This window comes from Tupaia chinensis, unplaced genomic scaffold (assembly GCF_000334495.1).
Source record: "Tupaia chinensis unplaced genomic scaffold, TupChi_1.0 Scaffold000010_1, whole genome shotgun sequence".
Classification (NCBI taxonomy): Eukaryota; Metazoa; Chordata; class Mammalia; order Scandentia; family Tupaiidae; genus Tupaia; species Tupaia belangeri.
The window spans coordinates 4515228-4533906 of record NW_006159440.1 but is presented as its reverse complement, the minus strand read 5'-3'; the positions used below and the strand labels follow the sequence as shown (position 1 = coordinate 4533906).

General features: G+C 38.5%; 1 protein-coding gene and 1 pseudogene across 2 annotated transcripts in view; both read right to left on the bottom strand.

Moving 5' to 3' along the window:
- The window catches only part of LOC102468351 (ataxin-3-like), a 35220-nt pseudogene extending 33936 nt beyond the window's left edge, over positions 1-1284 (bottom strand).
- Positions 1-18679, bottom strand: part of TPK1 (thiamin pyrophosphokinase 1) — a 427050-nt gene that overhangs the window by 40303 nt on the left and 368068 nt on the right. The gene's annotated exons all lie outside the window — the stretch shown is intronic.

Here is an 18679-nt window from a genome sequence, read left to right as displayed (position 1 = left end):
ATGCCTCTTTGGCTAGTATTAGGAAATAATTATTTAGTCCTACAGGTGCAGTTTTTCCACTTTCTCTTCATTTTGTGCACACCTAAAAGTCTCACTTTCTCTGTTGAACACTTTTCTCTTTGACACAGTATCAAAATGAACTCTATGCTGTAATAACACAGGATAATGTTGGAAAGTATGAATATCTTAATGGTTTTTAAAAGGTAGTATTTCATTCCTTTTGCTTTCAAATGATTTATAACAGGTTCCAAATACGTGAGAATAGCTGCCTGAAGCACATTTCCTTCACTCACAGCATCATCACCTAGATCACTCCCAAGTGCTCCTGAACGTGTGCTGAGCTTTTCACATGGATAGGACACCTGTCCTGGTGGGTCTGCCTGCTGGTGCCACTGCTGCTGCTGCAACGACTGCTTTTCGAAGTAGGCTTCTTTTCTCCCCGGCAACTCTTCTGAGGTAAGAGTTATGGCTGGCGTCTGTGGAATACCTTGAGGTATATTTCTAGAACTACCTTGCATATTGAGATGAATAGTCCTGCGGAGATCTGCTTCTTCATCCTCCATGTCAATTTCATGGTGACTTAGTGCCAGAGCCCTCTGAAAATCCCCCTCATCTCTGTCTAATATTCCTGACCCACTATTTGCTTCTAAGACTTGCTCCAGGTCTGTCTTATGGACTTTCTGATATTTTTCTTATGCTAATTCTTCTCCAGTAAGTTTTGGTCAATGTATCTGTTGGACCCTGATCATCTGTAGGAGTTGGTCACTTCATAGTCTGGCAGATCACCCTTAAGGACAAATAATTTAATAACATTCCTGTTGTAACTGAGCCAGGAAAAGTCCAAGGTATATATCTGATATTAATTCTGGACCCGTCAAGACAGAGTTCAAGTTAAATGACTTTTTCCTAATTTTGTAACTGTAAACCAGTGTTCTTTATACTAGTATATAATTTATCTTTTATTTATAGGACTGATCCTGAGCCTCCGATACTCTGGACTGTTGAATAGGATTAGCTCTTCACTAGTGCAATAGTCTTCACTAGTAACTCTTCTTCCTGTCATTAGAATCCTCTCTTCTTCATCTTGCTGGTGTGCAACTGATGTGATAATTCCATCAGGCTGAAATACTCTTCTTGCAGTAGATTGTTCAGGCAATGCTGAGCACAAAGTGAGCCTTCTTGTTTCTCGTGGAAGATGGGCTCCATGTTTGTTTCAGAGTTCTTAATTGCATTCATTAGAGTATCTTGTTGCTTGGCACTTAGTTGTGTTCATTATGCTATATGTTGACTTAGGTTTCCAGATAGATCCCAGGTGTTTTGAGGGCAGAGATTATGTATTGAATGTTCTTGAACATCTTAGAGCATCAGTTAGTGTTGAGCACACAGTAGGTGACACTTAGCCAAGGCAGTCTGGACTCTTCTTCCCCTCCTGTTATGAGGTGGTGTCAGGCATACTGGGGCTGCTCTCCCATTTATCAACATACACACGCAGATACACAGGCATATACACACACTACCTAGACTTGTATTTTATGTGGCAGAGGAAGATTATAAAGATATATCCACTCACAGGGAGTTTGACTATTTTTATGTTTTTTATTTGTACACATCACCCCTGGAAAATTTTCAGAGAAGTGAAGCATTAGAGTTAATTCCAATTCCTCATGATAGCAAAAGTACTTGAGCAATATTGAGTCTGTGAAGAGAGCTATTATCAGAAGTTGGCTGGGATTTTCCCCAGTCTCTCTACAGATCAAAACCATGTAAGTCATTGGCATTCAACAGGTAGATCTTATTGCAAATAATTTTCCTAGTGAGGTTGAAAGATTTACCATGTAATATCTTACTGAGAATATGAAATTTCTGGTAATACGTAAAGTTCATTTGTTAAAATAAAATACTACTACTGTTAAGACTACCTTCAATTTGGATAGATTTCCTAAAGTACCATTATAATTAAGATCTAATTTTTCTCTCATAGAAACTGTAGGAGGTGAACAGAAAAGGGTATTGTCACTCTGTGATGGATAAAGAAACTGAGGAAGAAAATGTCTAAGTGATTTACTATTGCTTAGAGTAGGTAGTCAAGCTTTGGCCAGAACTCATGACTCTTGACTAAATTAATAAAATATTTTACTATTCACCATCTATTACTTAAAGATTTAATATTGTATTAAATTTTTTTCTTAAGGTGATTACGGTCTAGGTAAAATGACAATACATAAAAGTGTAGAAAGTTAAGTTATAATAGAGGGATTAAAATTTTAGATTGCCAAAGTAAATGAAACCTATACAAAAGAAAAAAACAGGAGATTATCTCTTTTGGGCTGTGGTATTGCTTAAGTAGTATATTCATTTCCCTTTCTAAGCTTTCTCTTCTTCCATTTTTAATACTGGAAGATAAAACCATATTGATTTTTCTGTCCTTTACCATCTTGCCCAAACTTCTATCTTTTAATCTTTCTTTTATTTTTCCTTTTTAAGATTTATTTATTTATTCCTTCTGTGGAAAAAAAAAAAAGGGGAGAGAAACAGGCACCTCCAACAGGGTTTTCAGGCTCTAGTCCAGCCCTGCCTCATATAGTGTGAATGACACACCTTACCTAAATGGGGAGGTCCGGGGACCTAATTCCAGAAGGATTTGCTTTTGGTTCTTCAATGGTGTAACTATTGTGTTACCACTGCACCACTAATTGGCCCCTTAATCTTTTTTTTTCCCCCCTCTCTCTTTTTTAATTTGCTACCCGGCACATGCACTTTCTGGAGAGATACAGAGAAAGGAAAGTGAGAAAGCATCCCATAGGGCATGGGATCACTGCAATCTCTTCCCCTCTCAGGATTTTTGGCACACACACACACGCCCCTGACATGTTTGTCTCAAGCCACTGGGTCCAGTACCCGAACTGCACAGTAGGTCATCTGGGATCCATTTGCCTTAACCATTGTGCACTTTGGCTTTTTTTATCTTTTAATCTTTCTTTGAGATATTAGATGAAGACATTTGTGGGGTCTCACCTCAAACTTTCTTTGCAGATTCTAGGGTCCTCACTTGCCTTTTACTCTAGGCACTCATTACTCATAGTGTGGCCTGCTTGTGTGGGGACTTGTTAGAAAGGCAGGACCCCAACCTCACCTAGAGAACCAGAATCCGCATTTTTAAAAATTTGAGAAATACTAATCTAGCCCATCCTGTCAAAATAAAGAATCGTATGAATTTGGTAGAATTTTCTTTCCATTTCTAATACCATTAGTTTCCCTTTTACCTACCAACCCAAGGGTCATTATTAAAAAGAAAAAAAGGAAAACAAATCCTCATTCCCCTCCTTTAGTGGCTGATATCCCTTTTAGCTATCAGACCATCTCACTTTTGCTACCACACTCCTGGAATGAATTCTATGTTCCTGCTCCCTTTATTTTTAATTCATTCTGCTTCTCCTAAAAACTGAATCTTGACTTGGGCTCCAGTGTAGTTTGAACACACAGAAGGGGTGCATATGAACACATGCATGCACACACACTTATGTGTGCACACACAGATGTAGACAGTCAACTTTGTTGAGGTTAGATCAACTTTTAAACTTCATAGTCTCTATGCTAATTGGAAAACTAAAGTGTCTTAGCAGCAGATGGTGCCTGATGATTTTTGTGAGCCTGTCCTTTCCATGTAACCATTCAAGATCATCCATGTATCTGTGTTCCTGCTTTTACAGCTGCATTGACCTGCACCAGGCCAAATGTTTTGAATGCTTTTTGTACCACTGTCTAAACACTGAAAAGCAGAAATATCCCAAGTATACACAGACATAGAATTCATGAAAATGAAACAGAATGGGACCTAGAACTTACAGCCTATCTAAGATTTTCTTCCTGGATCACTTAACTGGTTATATCTGAGAATCAGAGGCCTCTCTGTGGCCTGTTATTAGAAATAAAGAAAGAGAAATAGCTGTCAATGGAAGCCATGGTATTCCTCATCGTCTAGTGTCAGAGCAAAAGCTTACACCATTGAAGAACCAAAAACAAATCCTCCTCTTAATCCTGACGACATTCTGAAGGCATTTCATACAACAGAAGCTTGAAGGTTGAGATGTTCTGAAATTTACTGGGCACCACAGCCCACTCACCTCCTATGGATTTTGAGCAATCTGCTCACTAGTGATTGGATGTTGTGTTATTCATCAGATCTGCCTCTTATGAAGAAAAATGAAGGGCATAAAAGAAAAGAACCACAGTGAAAATGGGGGTGTGCTGAAAGGTTAATGTGCTCTTCAGCCTACTTCAGATAGATCACCCAGCAGCCACACAGTCTGTTTATCTGATGCATGCAGAAAGAACTGTCACGTCTCACCTTTGGAAAGGGGCCATTACTCCTGGTGACAGATTATGAATTGTGGAATATGGCCGGCACCTGGCCAGACAAACAAGAGTTCATAAATCAGACTCAAAAGAGAACTACCTGACTAAAATTCTTGAGTTCTTTGAGGGGTTGTAAAGGACATAAAAGGAAGGAATAAGGTAAACCCATGTGTGTGGTGTGTGTGTGTGTGTGTGTGTGTGTGTGTGTGTGTGTGTGTGTTTGAGTGTGGGGAGGATATAGATTTTCAAAAGATCTTTGTTAAGGTTCTACAAAGAAGTACTTCCTGTTTTGTTGTTTTGGGTTTAACAATGAATTTTGCCTCATCATGGGATGGGATGGTAATTTGGGAGTTGAGGCAGAGGGTGGATGGATTAAACAGAAAACTAGATTGTGCTTTCCAAAAGAAGGGTGAAGTACTTAATTTTCTCAGCATAGAGTTTAATTAGTTGGTTCTCAGGGATAGATGTTTATTCTATAGTAACCTGGAAAACAGTTCCTTTACTTTATAGGTCTGAAAAACAACCATAACTTATAGATACTACTACACAAATTGCTAAACAGATGAGAATAAAGTAAAATATGGTTTATAAATGTGGAAATAGCCAGAAAAGTGTCAACTAAAATATTGGGTCATCAGAAAAATCATGACGTATTTTTCTATGCAAAACTGCATCATGACTTTTCTGATGTCCCAATAAAATGTTAACTCACAAAAAAGCCCTTAAGGAAAAATAACCTAAACTGTAAGAAGATGGGCTCCAAATTTTTATTTTGTGGCAGAAGAATGAAATCCAAAGGTGATTTTCAAAAGTGTTATCTGAAAACATGCTCCAGTATGTCCCGAAAGACCAGCCAATGTTGGTAATCCTCTACAAAGGTACTAGTAAAACACAAAATGTCATGCCTTCCTACTTGCAATTCACCCTATGTTGATTAAATGGTTAACTACTGAGGAGTTGTAAGTAGTTGTTTAGTTTTCCTCATACTCAGCCTTTACTTCAGACAGCAGCCAACAGGCTATTAGTATTTCTGTATTAAGACAGTACCAAAATAGAAAAAAAAAAAAAAAGCTAACTAAATATATAAATATATAGATCATTTCTATAATGTCACCAGCATAATATTTAGATAATTTTATTTAAAAATTATTACTTAGGTATATTTTCAATATAACACATAACACGTACTGAAAGTAGAGAAAATTTGGTAAGAATGAAAGGTATGTCAAGCCTTCAGATGGTGATAAAGCACCTCTCTAATGATACTCTTGACCTATGACTGCCTCAGAGCTTTTCCGGTCTAATCTATCTTAATTATTTTCAGATATGAAATACTTTTTCTTGTTTACTACGAATATTGAGATGTTCTTGGGCCAAAATATCTTCTCTGTCTGTGGACCCAACTTCTGCTCTTTTGGTACATTTTTTACCCTAACCCGCATTTTTACATTAGTGTCCAAAGTTATCCTCAGACACTGAGACCCACGTTTTAGGCTATGGGTGCACTCCCTCTCAAGTGCTGCCTTTTCTTCTTCCTGGCAATGGAGTCTAGTCCAACTGGCAGGAAAATATGCTATATTAGCAAGTGCTGAAAAGACTAGAAGCTCTTATGAATGTGATTTCTTACACCTTTTGGTATGGCTTGAGTTTGTTTTCCTGAAATTGACATGTAAAAATTTGGTTGTGGTTGTACTAAGAGGGTGAAAACTCAATCCAACTATGAGATAAGAGTGGACCTCTCAAGAGATGATTAGATATCAAGATTAGATATGACCTCTCTAAGATTAGATATGACCTCCTTCTTCATAAAAAGGAGAGCAGAGAGAAATGGTCACAGACATTCATGATCTTGTCCTCCACCATGTGACCTCTGTACCGTCTTGGTACTCCACAGAGTAAGAGGCAGCAAGAAGACCTCTAGAGGTGGCCCCCTTAACCTAGGACCTACAAAACCATGAGCTAAATATGCATCTATGTTTTATAAATTACCTAGCATGTGGTATTCAGTTGTTAGCAACTGAAAAATAGATGAAAACATTAGGATTTGTCTAGTTAAAATTTGCTCTCATACTTCCTTCTAAAGTGATTCCTTCAGTATAAAAAATTTGTAAGATGGGCACAAATATCACAGAGGTTTCAGACGTGTCTGTTTCCATCTAGGTCCAGACCTGTACTCACCTGTATCCCAATTCCACTAGACAGGTCTCTGTTGGTGGACACCCAGGCACATAATGCAATGCATAAACCACTGCTAGAGAAGAGATGATTTTCTGTGTTAAGTCTAGCCTACTTACCTATCATGTCTGTTTTCTGGCTCTTAATTTAAAATGATCTATAATCCATATACTAGAAAAAGATATGGGGGAACCAGCAGATGGCATAATGGTTATGTCACTGGACTCCCATGTAGTCAACCACGGTTCAAATCCCAGACCCGGCGGCCTAGAACACACACTGGGTATGTGCCCAAAATCCCAAGAGAAGAATGGAAGAGAAGGGATTGGAGCATATCCATCCCTCCTGGGTGTGTGTGGGGGGGTGATTTCTCACTTTCTGTCTTTCTGTCTCTCCAGCGAGCACATTTGCCCTACAGAGAAAATTTCTTACTTAAAAAAAAAAATACATGGGTTTTCCTCATCAATGTTTTATTTCCTAATTTAAGTGTTGTATCATGTTTCCACTACTTTTTAGTAATGTGCTGGTGTCCTGACTGATTGGCAGCAATATCCATTCCAATATAAAACAAACTAAAACTTTAATTATATGGGCCAATTTTAGAGTAAATATCATATCTACATGTAGTGAACAATATTCATGGTTTTTAGGTTCATTGCACCTGATACAAGTTTAAAGTATTAAAAACTAAATCCTAGGCACCTTTATATTTAGTTTGTTGAAAAATAATAAGTCTGCCTTGCTCTGATTTTTCACTTGATGGTATTCCACTATTTCCTTCTAACATTTCTCCAAAGAAAATAACTACTGGACATACATCATAGAGAAGTAGTGATATTTCAATAATTAATCGTCAATGAATTGTCAGAGTATCCATGCACAAGCCAAGAGCATCATAAACAATGTTTATCCTAAAAATCAATTTCTCTCCCTCAGAGAAATAATTATATTTTAAAGGCTTCTCATAGAAACCTGTCTTTGAACACTGAGTTCCTTGCACTCTGTTCAAGGCATCACATTAGATGCTATAAAGAAAAAATCATAGTGTAGGAATCTAGGTATGAGACAAGGTTAAATTCATGGGCAGTTTAATAACATTCAATAAATAATGATTCCATACAAATAAATAATGAATGTCAGTAGTTGGGAAGTTTGTCAAATGAACTGTAGAAAGAACACCATAAATTTACTATATTGTATAGAAAAGTTGCATGGAGAAAGTTGGGTAAAAGCTGCAAATGGAGGGTTAGCACTGGATTAAGAGATAAGGAGAAAAAATTTTGTACAAAAAGACTATTACCTTTTCTAAATCATCAGCAAAAAAGCAATAAGACAATGCTCTTTAATTATATTTTCTTCATGGCGTTAATACAGTATTAACATTGGACCAGCAGGTGCAATGGTGGTTAAGGCGCTGGGTCCCACATGGCTAACTCTGTGGTTCAAGTTCTGGACACGATGGCTTGAAAAACACTCCTGGCATGTGTGTGTGTGTGTGTGTGTGTGTCCCTGAAATCCCGAGAGTAGAAAAGAGACTGGTGTGACAATTACTACCATCGTTTGTTTTATTGCACTGGATCAGAATGTAGAATGTGTTATCTCTATTTTGGGGGAGAAACTAAATTTTTTGTCACTTAATAGTAAGTTTTTTTAGAGTCTAAGGATATTTTAACAAGTGGTATCGTCTCTCTTATACAGATTTTAATCATGCATATGTATGTAGGGTTTCTATTTCACTTATACACACATACATATAAACATGCATATGTATATACATTTATCTATATTGTATATAATCCTTAGTGATTATAATTCAGGTTTTTGACACCTTTCTGCTTACTTTCCTTAATCTCTTATGGGCTGACAGAGGTTAATGAAAGCCTATAATCACTACTGTATTTGTCAGGTATTTTTTTTCCCTCCTTTTAGATTGTCTTGTAATTTATGCTTTATGAATTTGGTACAATAGTATTTGTCTACATAAACTTACATACCAATTATGCCCTTTAATATTACACAGTCTTCATTCATATTTGTTGGTACAGTTTATCTTGAAGTCAACTTTTGCATAATAAAATTTCGACCACAGCTTTGTTTCTGTTGGTACTTCGAAGATGACTAATATTTCTGCATTAGTGTTGTCTATCTACTTGTTTGGTTTTAGTTCGTATTTTATGTGTGAACTAAGACATCATACCATATACAGTATTACACACAAAAATGTCCACAGTCTGTATTGAAACTTCCTGGATAGTTCCATATTGATTAGTTTTTGAATCCTTTACAACTCTCAACGCTGTGCATAAGGATTGGATTCAAAATACATTTGTTAACTGACCTGAGCTGAAACGTCAGAATGAGTGACTCTCTAACGGTAGAGCTGGAAAAGAATCGACAGTTCCGTGCTGATGAATCTGGGCAGCAGTATTCCTGTGCTTCTGAGAAGCACGGAACCTCAGCTGCTACATCCTTCAACAATGTGCACCTGCTGTTTCTGTTCTTGGCACAGACTAATCGGACGGACGCACTTCTGGTCAATAAGAAATAAAGCACGGTCCCTTCCTCTGCAGCCACCGCACCATTCCTACCCATCAATCCAGAAGCAGTTCCGATTTAGCATGAGATTTAACTGCCCTACTTGCTTCTTCTAGATCAATGTATGGCTGCAAAGAGCAGTAAAGAGAGAATTCAAACACGTTTAAAATTCAGAGGAACACAGACAATGCAGAAGACTAAAGAAGAGCGAATCGAAAGGGAAGACTTTCCTTCCCTGTTCTGTTTCCCTTCAGCCTCTTACTGTCTCTACATCCTTCTCACAGTCAGACTTCATTTATTTTACATTTTAAGTTAATCTTCCTAATGATCCTTTGATAGGCATATTTCTTAATTCTTTAGAACAATCTTTGAAAGAATGAGGTTGCAGTCACTGCATTTTTATTCCTAGGCTAGGCTCAAATAGATGAAGACTTAAAAATCACTTATTATAATGCTCCTGTTTACAGGAGTCTGTTGGCCCCCCTGTCCTATCTATCACCATGAGAAGCCTGTTGGGGCTGGGGATGTTGTAGGGGAATATGCATAGGTTTGTTTTGTAGAAAAAAAGATATATATTTTAAAAAACAGGCATGTATGCATCGAAGCTAATTTATTAAGTGCTTCATTATGCTTCCAGACCTGAGTGGGGGAAACAATCACAGCTAGATTAAAAACCAGATGCTAGACTAGGGGACCTGTGCTGAATGAATGCTGATCAGGTTACCAGAATAGGCACCACAACAATAAAAATACAGTTACTGGTATCTGAAAAAACAATTTTTTTTTGAAATTTCAGGAAGAAAGTTCATGACCTAGGAGAAAGAATATTTCTTGAGCCAGCAGGTGGTATGGTTAAGGCGCTGGACACACCCACATGGCCAACCACAGTTCAAGTCCTGGTCCCGGTGACTTGCTTTCTCACTTTCCCTCTCTCACTCTCTCTCTCTTTTTAATCAAATTAAAAAAATGAATAAATAAAACTAAATAAATCCTCTTTTTAAAAAAAGAATATTTCTCATCCTCTCTCCTTTCAGTATCCAGAAGAACTAACTCTGAAAGATCATGGAACATGGTTTTCCATGAGCACTGCTCACCATTTTAAGTAGTTTTCAAGACTGCAGGGTGATTTTTTTCACAATGTTTTCAAACTAATGACATTGTTTTCTACAGTTAGCATATCAATAAAGCTATGCATACTCTTATATGAAGAAATCATAAGCTAAAGCTAAAAAAGTTAAAGAAATCAAAAGGGTAGTAATGGGAGAGAAATAGACATGTAGTAAGTAGTGTGTAAAAAACATTTGAGATATGTAGATTTATTGCTCACTCCACTTTTTAAATAGTTTACCAGTGACAAGTAGAGAAGAAGACAGAAAATGCCCTTTATTTCTAGAACCTGATTAGAGTTGTAAATTTTGCTAGAATAGCTTTAGAATAAGGAAGTGAAAAAAATTGAGCAATATGAAGTTCTAGCATGATATACATATAGATTTGACAGAAACTAAACAAAATTAAATCCAGGTAAATCAATATCTTTCTTAGTGTCAAACCAAAACAGCATTTGGTTTCCAATTTGTTTCTATATTTTGGGTTTCTGTATTTTTTATTATCCTTCCCAAGTCAGATTTGCAAGCCATGCAAAAATAATTGTCAGGTCATTCTCTGCAGATGGCTGTACCCAAGGACCTTTGCACATATGCTGACACTTCTGACTAAGCAGTTCTGTCAGTTCTAACACTCAGATTTAAAGGATAACAGAAATATGATCCTGGTCTTTCTTCACATTTAAATTAAAAGGGGTAAAAACAAATAAACTTTAAAAAAAAAAGTGTTAATAGCATCTCACAAAAATTGTTGAATAATGAGTGGGTGATTTGAAACAGTCATTCAGATAATGAGGGTCTTTACGTGAAAAAGCTACCTATCTATGTCCCTTTGTACTCACATAAAACATTGAAAATCAAGCCTCTAATTTAGGTCACTGGGACTTTACCTGCCTTTCATGGTGTGGAGAGTCATTACTTTTCTACTTTTTACTATGTACACAATAGCTCTATATGCATTTATTTTATTTTATTTTATTTTATTGGGTCATCAGAAAAGTCATGACACATTTTATCTAGAAAAACATAGAACAATATATCATGACTTTTCTGATGACCCAATATAATGCTTTCTCATCAAACTTCAGCTACAGTGATAGATCTCTTGAGGAACAGAATATAAACCCAAGCCTAGGGACCAGCAGCTAGCGTAATGTCTATGTCCCTGGACTCCCACACAGTCGACTGTGGCTCGCATCCCGGACCCTGTGGCTTAAACTCATGCCGGGTGTGTGTGAATGCGTGCCCAAGATCCCGAGAGGAGAATGGAGGAGAAGGGATTGTGGCGTGGCTATCCCCCCTGGGGGGTGATTTCTCCTTTCTGTTTCTCTGTCTCTCTCTGTCTGGTGAGTGCACATACCCTATAGCAAAAACCTCTTAAAAAAAAATCCCAAGCCTATAGATTTGGCCTTTATCAAGTCTAACCAAAAGCAGTTTCTCAGCATCTAAATTTTAAGTAGTTTTTCATCATGTTCATGTTTGTCTTCTGGACAACCTCATATTAGCTATAATTTCCAAAGTAGGACTGAAGTTCAAAAAGATGAGCCAGGTAGGGTTAAGATGCTTGGATTCAAAAAAGAAAGGAGAAAGTCCCAAATACTATTTATGAAATTTCTGATGCATTGTCTACATGGCAGAAGATTTATTTCCTATTCAGACTTCTGTTTTTTCCATTAATATATATGTTGTTTATGTCTTTTCTTGAGGGAGTCAAATATAGTCAATAAACATGATCAAAATGTCTTCCCTCCCCAAACACACACACACAACTGTAGAGAAATGTTGAGAAAACATGTTATGTGAAGAGCACGAGATAATGTATTGAGTCAGGTGTAAAACATTAGAAAATGCAGCACCACCGTAGTATTGTTTTAAATGGAGGCCCGTGATCCTCAACCCAAAGGTGCAGGCTCCAAACCCACTTGCAGGATCCATAGTTTTTTAAACTAATATTCTTTTTAGCTTGTTTTTGTCATAGGGCACATGAGCTCACTGGATAGAAAAAGAGACAGAGAGGGGGAAAGTGAGAAATCACTCTCCTGGGGGATGGCCATGCTGCAACCCCTTCTACATTCTCCTGTTGAGATTTTGGGTGGGCATGCACACACACACCTGGTGTGATTTCTCAAGCTGCCAAATTCAGGACTGGAACTTCAGTCAACCTTGTGGGAGTACATATAGCTCCTTAACCACCATGCCACCTATTGGCCCCTAGCTTTCTACCATAAGCACTTTTATTCAGAAATCAACAATGAAGTACTTGATGAGCCCCTCTAAATCCTCATGTTGAGAGAATATACTCACCGATCTGACATCTAACATGAAAAGAAATTGGGAGAAGACAGAGGCCAGTGAAGATGGCTGCAGTCGTCCTAAGATATGTCGTGTCCCTGACTCACAGCTAAGCACCTGATTAAATAAGCTAGAGCCTATGTTTTAGACTGATCATCATCGTCTGGTTAGAGGTTACATTTCTAGTAGGCCAGAGGTTGTTTCCAGGGGCGCAGAATGAAACACGCACAAATCCATCATCAATCATTCATCAGTTACAATTACCACTTGCATCCATTTATCTAATCACAGCCTGCAGTAACTACCACCCACGAACAATTGGAAATCAGCTTAACACAGAAACATTGTGTTATACATAAATATTCTCTATATACATAGGAATTTTCTAACACGATCAAATATGTATGCCTACCCTAGTCATGTTTTATTTCAATGAACAATTCCTCACACAGCATGTCCAGAGGGGTAGAAGAGGATAGACTATATACATCAGTGAGAGTACACAGTAATCACATGCTACATTTCTTCAGACCAGCGAAGGCACAAATCCTTTAGGCTGCTCACTCCTGGGATTGCAGTTTTAAGCATATTCTCTTCTTATTTATATAACCATATAAAATGCATAATTATGCAAAGCTGCTTGCACTTCCATTCATCTTCCTTCCTGCTCTTGACATGCTTCTCACCATCTCCTTCCTATTCCTGTGTGTGTGTGTGTGTGTGTGTGTGTTTCCTACCAGGCTTTATCTTAGTGGTTTCTACAATAGGTTCTTCATGTGATTACAATTAGCTTTGATGTTTCTGCATACTCACTTTATCTGTGACACATTGTGGAGATGAGCATCACACTAAAAGCACAAAAGACCAGAGCTCAAAGGAAATGAATGGCCTTCCTTTTTCCTCTATCTGGAAATGTCTCATGGCCCTCCCTTTTAAAGTAGGCATGGCTACTTGTGTGTGTGTGCATGTGTATGGGGAAGGGGCTTAGAACCATACCTCCCTGGTTGGACATACCCTGAATTGAATTCAGTTTACTTTTTGTTATATCCTGGTTATATACTTTCTACTGTACACAACAGAAAGATGTTAAACTCTCTGAATTCCTGTTTTCCTGTCTTAAATTTGGAAATGATAGATATTTCATGGTGTGCTTATGAGGAGCAATAATGCTTAGGAATAGATAGTCATTTATTGTACACTTGGTAAAGCTGCTTCTTTTCACTTTCCATTTGTTCAAAAATAGAATGTCAAGTTTGAAACTGAATATTTGCTTCTTCTTTTTTTTTTTTTTTTTTTGAGAGATTTTTGCTATAGGGTGCGTGAGCTTGCCAGAAAAACAGAGAGAGACAGAGAGACAGAAAGTGAGAAATCAGCCCCCAAGAAGGATGGCCATATCGCAATCCTTTCTCCTCCATTCTCCTCTTGGGATCTTGGGCACGCATGCACACACGCCGGGTGTGAGTTTAAACCACTGGGACTGGAACATGGTCGACTACATGGGAGTCCAGCGACATAGCCATTACACCATGTGCTGGTCCCTGTATCTGAATATTTATGCGCAACACAATTTATTATAGTTTGAAGAGAAATATTTAAATAAATAGCACCCAGGTGATAGTAAAATTATTTTGTTGCTGAAGGATAAGATCCTAGAAAAGGTAACATAGCATACTTCAATGAAATCAGGTTTGAAGACTGGGGAAAGCAAGGAGGACATCGCTAGTGAAGTGAAGCCACATTGTCTAGGCTGGCCTTCCCACTGGATGGTGCTAATGTTGTGTTACTGCAAATATAATTGCATGGAATTTAACATCTTAATATGCTGCTTACTTGCACATTTATATTTTAGATATTTTAACTGTCAATGCTCTCCAGGGAGACAGAAAGAGAGGAGAAAGCACCCCCGCTCCTCTAGGGGAATGGTCATGGTGCAATCCCTTCTCTATTTCTCCACCAGTTTGAGATTGTGAGCATGCAAATATGCACTTGGTGTGTTTTTCAAGCCACTGATCCTGGAATTCAAACAGTGCTTAACCATGTGGGATGTGTCTCTCTTAACCACTGGTATGGGTCTGGACCAGCAATATTAGCTACAACTTTAAACTGAGAAATTGCTTGGAGAGGGGGCAAAAGGAGACAAAAGTATATCAACTGCCAAGTTATCCCAAATGGATGTAATAGCATTTGTTTCTTTTCTTCAGGTAAAAGGATTAGTTGCTGTTTGAATCCCAGTTGTGAGCGTCTTCCAGGAACTTGAAAACTTGGTCCCAAGACTGAAAAGTGTCATTTCCAAGTTGCTACCTCCAACTCTGTCTTGTTCCACATCAGATGTATTCTACCCTACAAAGGATGCTGAGCCCTCTGCACTCCTCAGAGCTGTGAAGGCATAAAAACTGACATCGCTTGTGGATGGCAGACCTATCTTTAGTCTGAATAATATGATAATTGCTTCCAGAATATTTTAAGTGGAAGGAGAAGTGGGTTGCTCAGAGGAATGAGAATGAGCCAGCATGCTCATTCCTACCTCCACATCTATATCTAGACTGTCTCTTTCTCTCTTACCTCTCTTTCTTCTCTTATCTACTCATTTATTTGACTCATTTTTTGAGGCCCAGCTCAACTCTAACCTGAATTCTAAGGACTTCCCAGAGCATGATGGAGATTTTTCCTGCTATACTTTTTGTTGTATATTTTCTGGAATACATAACACAGTGTTTTACTACAAACTGCCATTTCCACATATGTAAGAGATCTTGGCTCTCCCAAGTGACTACGAGCTTCTTCAGATCAAACAGTATGTACATCAGCAAGGCTTCTAGACCTGAATAATATTTAAGTTGATGTTCCTTAGAGCCTTTTTTTTTTTCTTTTTTTGGAGAGGTTTTTGCTATAGGGCATGTGGGCTCGCCAGAAAGAGAGAGACAGAGAGACAGAAAGCGAGAAATCACTCCCCAGGGGGGATGGCCACGCCGCAATCCCTTCTCCTCCATTCTCTTCTCGGGATCTTGGGCACGCACACACACATGCCTGGCGTGAGTTTAAGCCACTGGGTCCGGGACTCGAACCATGGTTGACTACATGGGAGTCGAGTGACATAGCCATTATGCTAACTGCTGGTCCTGCTTAGAGCCTTTTTGTTTGTTTGAGATTTTGCTATAGGGTATGTGCACTCACCAGGAGAGAAAAAGAGGGGGTGGAGTGAGAAATTGGCCCCCAGAGGGATGGTCACACCACAATCCCATCTGCATTTTTTTCTCAGGATTTTGGGCACGGACACACATGAGCTTGCTGTTATTTTCTTTGTGGGTTTTTGTTTATTTTTTATTTTTTATTTATTTATTTTTTTTGAGAGGTTTTTGTTATAGGGTGTGTGTACTCACCAGAAAGACAGAGACAGAAAGCAAGAAATCATCCCCAGGGGGGACGGTCATGCCACAATCCCCCCTCCTCCATTCTCCTCTCGGGATCTTGGGCATGCACACACACGGGCCCAGTCTGAGTCCAAGCCATCAGGTCCAGGACTTGAACTATAGTCGACTATATGGGAGTTCAGCGACATAGTCATTACACCAACTGCTGGTCCCAAGCGTGGTGCTATTTTCAAGCCACTGTATCAGTGACTCTAATGGCAGAATCAGCCATGTGAAATCCAGCTGCCTTAATCTCCACAGTACCTGCTGGCCCAGAATTTAGATTTTTTAAAAAATTATTTGAGAGAAATAATCTCTTGTGGAACAGTTAGCAATTTGATGTTTTTAGATTGTTGGGAAACTAAATCATGAACAGGTGATAATATTAAAGCCAATTACGATACAGCTCAAATGTCGGTGTCACATCTAACTTGAATGGATTTTACTGTTGCAAGCTTTAAAATTAATTTTTACAAGAACTTTACATTTACAAACTTTAAAATGCGTTGCACATAGGTATACTATGACACTAGAAAAAATTCAAAGCTATTTCACAGTAATAAAAATGGGCTGATACGTTCCTCAGCAGTTAAGTATGACTATCTAAATGAGGGATGAGATTTATGATCTATTGATTCTATAAATACATCTAACTGTATATATATCATTTCTTAGAGATAACATACAAAATGAAGTACACAGAGAAATTTGAAAAAATACTCTTTGTTCACATATTTCGAGCTGTGACATTAGAGTTATTCATGAGAATGTCATAATACATTAGTACGCATGCTGCAGGATATTTTGGAAAAGTAATGAAGGTTTAGTAATACAAGATTTTTCTCCAATCCTCTTTTCTAAGAAACAAATGAAGTGAGACTTCCAGTTCAAAACTTCAGCTCTTCCTACCCATAACCTAATTTATCACTTCATCCTGCATTTGTATCGTTCCTCATTCTTTTAAAATTAGCTGCTCTACTAGATCCCAAGCTCTCTGGAGATAGATCCAGGATTTGCCATCTTTTCGTGAGGCCTAAGAGCAGAGTGCCCACAGTAAAGTGAGTGCATGTGATGAGAAGGAACACGATTACCAGACAGACGAGGGGGAGGGGAGAGGAATGAGCAGGAGTTGAGTGGTGACCTCGTTTGCACCCTCTGTCTGCTAAGACAGTGTCGCTGTGAGCTGGGCACCTGGTCAACATTATCTCCGCAGCCCAACACTCCCTTTATCTGAAATGCCTATCCAGCACTTACTGAAGGCTGCTTGGCGCCTAGGCACCTTGCGCTGCATATCATCAGGGAAACTCATAAACAGGTAAGGAGATTAACTATACATATGGTGCCCTTGGTTCTGAATTGTGGTGGTAGTGGCAGGAGTGCAAGAGAGAAAGGCTCTTTAAAAATTGCATTGTTGCTGAAAAAGGAGAGCCTACGGGCAGGTAGAAGAGCAAGGGTTCTGACATGGAGGTGGGACGGTGTGGGAAGGGCAGGGATCTGAAATTGATCTGCTGCTGCAAAATGAAAAGCACAAGGCCCCAGTGAGCAAGGAATGGGTACTAAAAAACAGATTAGAGCCTCTAGGACTCCATCTTGTATGCAGGTAATGGGCATCTCCATCTATTGCTCTCTCTCTCTCTCTCTTTCTCATTCTTTTACATTTAATCATTGTACAGCTCCAAAGCCTACAAAATGAATCTTCCCAGCAATGAATACACTAAGTAGGAGGGTAGCTGGATGGTTTGGATAGGTTGGTAGATTTGTAAAGAATATTTGAAGGGGACCAATTCATAGATAGGACTAGAGATAAGAGACTCAAATAGAGCAAGAATATTAGAATTGGAGATGAGAGGAGATTCAAGACGTATTTTTGAGGTACAATTACTCAGATATCTCTGATTAATCTTTTGCAAGTGTAAATCATGAATCATTTCCTGGTTAAAACCCTTAATGGTTCTCTAATGCTCTTAGAATAGAATAAAACACACACATTTTTCCCTGACCTACAATGTTTCCCAGCTGTCTCCCTCTTCCCTAATATCGGTGTCCGGTTTAGCCGCTGTCCTCTGTCCCAGGCCTCTTTTCTGTTGTTCAGAAATGCCAAGGCCTTGCGTTTGCTTCCCCTCTGTCCAGATTCTCTTCCCTCAGTCTCTTCATGGGGAGCTTCTTTCTTACCTTTCTGTCTTTGGATCTTACCTCCTGGAGGTACCATCCATGGAAACATTATTAATGTGATCTTTCTCGATTACTCTGTATGCTTTTAATTTTCTACACAGTACTTATCATACTGTCTATCTTGATTATTTATTATACTCCTGTTATGCTTGGCGAATTATTTCTCCCTTCCTCAAATATGTCATGTAAGCCCTTGAATTCCTTAATTTGGTTTATCATTGACAGTGATAGCACAACACACTAGGTACACACACACTAAATGTGTGCGTGTGTAGATACATGGTTATTATACTTAGATGGTGACTTGGAGGAGGACCAATGACAGTCAGAATTTGCAGCTAACACTTCTCTGATTACAAATTCCACTTTAATCCATGATCCAAAGTATTCATACTTATCTGTTCATTCACATTATAAAGTAGATGCTAGAGAGAGAAGGTGACTCAGTTCACAGACTCTATCCTCAAAACAAAACCGACAAGTCAGAGCTCTGGGCCCGTGGAGTGAAGAAGAAAGAAACTTCTAAATCCAGTGTCAAGAAAAAAGTGACCAAAGTTGCAGAAGCAAATAAAATAATGAAGAGAAATTTTAAAGTGAATAAGAAAATAACATTCACTGATGAAGGGGAGTTGGTTC